This window comes from Artemia sp. Qi Xiang Cuo, chromosome 4 (genome assembly GCF_049724085.1).
Source record: "Artemia sp. Qi Xiang Cuo chromosome 4, ASM4972408v1, whole genome shotgun sequence".
In the NCBI taxonomy this organism is placed as follows: domain Eukaryota; kingdom Metazoa; phylum Arthropoda; class Branchiopoda; order Anostraca; family Artemiidae; genus Artemia; species Artemia sp. Qi Xiang Cuo.
The window spans coordinates 1978638-1981995 of NC_142797.1; the positions used below are offsets into that span (position 1 = coordinate 1978638).

General features: G+C 33.2%; 2 pseudogenes; one reads left to right on the forward strand and one right to left on the reverse strand.

Annotated features, from left to right (window-relative positions):
• Positions 1-736: 736 nt before the first annotated feature.
• On the reverse strand, positions 737-1807 carry LOC148952673 (purine nucleoside phosphorylase-like; annotated as a pseudogene).
• A 71-nt stretch (positions 1808-1878) lies between these two features.
• On the forward strand, positions 1879-2908 carry LOC148952674 (purine nucleoside phosphorylase-like; annotated as a pseudogene).
• Positions 2909-3358: the final 450 nt, after the last annotated feature.

A 3358-nucleotide genomic window follows, 5' to 3' on the forward strand; every position in this document is an offset into this window, starting at 1 on the left:
GGTGGCTACCCTATAGTGAAAAATCAATTTTTAGTTGTATTTTGCTAGTTTTCTTCTTCGTGTGTTATCTGAGTTTTAAGTTATTTGTGTTTGTTATTTTTGCTTTAGTTTATCATGCAGAGATAAATGCTGTATTAAATAAGATTTCCAGTGAATTATTTATGTAGGTATTCACATAATTTAATGTTTATGCAACGAGTGTGCCAAAATTTAGGTGAGCAGCTCCTTATTAGTTGTAGCTAATATAAAACTTAGATAATTTCGGAGACCAAACTGCCTTTCCATGACGATAAAATAAAAGTTCAAAATAGGTGTAAAATCCTTTTTAATAGACAGTGTATAGTAATTAGCAAAAATACCAAGGTATTTTTATGAATTTCTATACACTGTCTATTAAAAAGGATTTTATCCCTATTTTGAACTTTTATTTTAATATGAAACTACTTGAGTACCCTTTTTGCTAAGCCTATTTCAAACGTAGTACGAAAGAAGTGGTTCTACCCTACTTTATAGAGCTACAATGAGAGAAAGTTTGCCATGAATAAAATGATAGCAAATGATAAAATTGATATTACACAATTATTGCTCGTTTAAAGAGAGTAGATATATAGGACATAGAAAAAAAGCAAGGCATATATTACTAAATTCTTTTAGAATCTTTGTTTGACTTGTTATGGACTATGATGAGCCTAAATCCTTGTTATTCTCAAAACATAAACGTAATGCATGATTACCATTAACCTTTGTCATTTTCCAATGGCAGTGATTGCAAGTCTTCGTTTATTTCAAGTACTATCCTCTCCACGAAAACCTTCAAGTCAGACTTCCAACTTTCACAAGCTGCGACAACTTCTGAATGATTAGATGAATTTTCAGAATCAATATTCATCACACATTTGTTTGAAATAAGGCTGAAAGCAAAAAAAAAAACCATATGTATCGAGCTGCAACCACTTCTGATACAATGGACATTCCTAAAGCATTAAAATTTATTGTATTTAGTAGCATTCAGTATTTAGGTGGTATCTCACATACTGGACTACCATTTATGCAATAAACAGCTTCATGAATATTGTTCTTCTAGCGAATTTCTGTACCAATTTGTAATGCATATTTACAATGTTTTTTATTGTACGTACCTTGCATTGAGAGGAATCGAGTGCCAAATTCATTATTGTTTGTGCCAACCAAAGGAGATCTTTAAGCTAACCCTGGCATGCTCATATGGTCTTTTATTATAATTATGTAGCCAATTCTGTGATTGGACATTCAACAACCAGCAGCATTCCTAATGATCAATCTATTAACTCCCATTAAGTGCAAGACCCGGATCGCTAAAGTGCACTTCCAAGTCGGAACACTTCCAACTGGAACATTATAGGCAGCCCTATGACAGGCAGCCCTATGACCTTGAATCTTTTTTCAAGTGAAAAAATATTGTCATTTCAAGATTATTCAAGAATGGTAACTGTGATTTCGAATAACCTTAAAGAAAAAAAGCTAGATACAACACACACATAAATTTTTTTTATCAAAATTTCAAATCGGTTGTATCAAAATTACAATCCCGAAATTTAACCAAGTAAATTAAAAACACATTTTAAAGTTTAAGTTATTATGGCCTGTTGTTCGCGAAAAAATTCAATTTGAAACTGAAATACCAACAAAACACTTGTGCAGTCTGATTTACAAAGACCGGATATGTGGTTTAAGTATATCACTTCATTTTTATTATTAGTGTAAACAAAAAATTCTTCACTTGCCTTGATAATAGTTTACTGATTAAGATGATGAAAAACTTTGGCATGTTTTTTAAAACAACTCATAATTTCCTTATTTCATCACATAACTTCAACCTATACAAATATAACCTTAACAATGCTACTGTTCTTCAAACGATTGAAAAAAACATTTTACTGATGTAAATTCAGATTTTTTTTTGGTAAATTGTGCTGTCGACTTATAATGAAACAGATTGATTAAGGTGATAAAACGTGACAGTTCTTCGGAATCCTCCAGCAGTAACGGTGAAGAATGTAAAAGGAATGAGTGTAAAATAATTGGCAGATATTTGGAATACTCCTGCAGCAACGGTGAAGATGCTATCAAATCTAGTGCTCCCAGCAGTGACAGCTCTTCAGAACCCTCCAGCAGTAACGGTGAAGATTTTAATGGGAATGAGAATAAAATAGGAGATATTCAAGGTGATAAAAACTCATGCTGTTAAAAAATCCCCTCTTAGTTATGATGAAATCAAAGCTATTGCTGATTTTTTATTATCTAAAACGAAGTACAGGTGCCAGATAGGAATTATTTTTGGCTCTTTAGCGCTTTAGCAATGCGAGTCTTGCATTTAATAGGAGCTGAGCGTTTGATCAGTAGCAATACTGATGGTGGTTTATTGTCCAATTACAATATTGGTGGTATAATGATAATAAAAGACCATGCAAACATGCCAGGGTTAGCTGGAAGATCTCCATTGGTTGGCCCGAATGGTAATAAATTTGGCACTTGATTCCCCTCAATGCAAGGTGAGTAGTAAAATTTGTAGTAAAATTGGCTTGAACGACAACATTCACTAAGATGTTTATTGCATGAACGGGGGTCCAGTATATGAGACACCATCTGAATGCCAAATGCTACTAAACACATTAATGATTAGCGCTGTAGGAACGTCCACTGTACCAGAAATGGTTGCAACTAACCATTGTGGCATCTTTTTTTGGCTTTAAGCCTAATTGTAAATAAATATCTGAAGAACATTGCTTCTGAAAACTCACCTGATAATTCAGAAGTTGTCGCAGCTTGTGAAATTAGGAGGTCTGACTTGAAGGTTTTCGTGGAGAGGATAGTACTTGAAATAAACGAAGACTTGCAATCACTGCCATTGGAAAATGACAACGGTTAATGGTAATCATACAATGTAGTTTTGTTTTAAGAATATAGGATATTTATGCTCATCAGAGTCAAAACGACTTCATCAAAGATTGGAAAAGAGTTTGGTAATTTTTCCGTCGCTTCTTTTCTGTGTTCTAGTAGATATATTCCTATGTTCTATATTTCTGTGTTCTAGTAGATATATTCTATATCTACTCTCCTTCAACGAGTAATATTTTCATTTTTTCTCGAAAATGATTCGATGTTTTTTGGTTAGATAGCCTAGTTGTTTTTTTTTCTGAAAATTGGCACACTAATATTTTCTGGCCAAAGATGACGCAGGCAAGTCACGAGTTTAGGAAAATTCGTTTAGAGCTTTATTTTCGAAAGATATTTTTCATACGAGTGACTTCACATTCTTAGGCATTGAAAGAGGAAAAAATTGCATTGCATGCATACCATGCACTACATGAAACAGGAA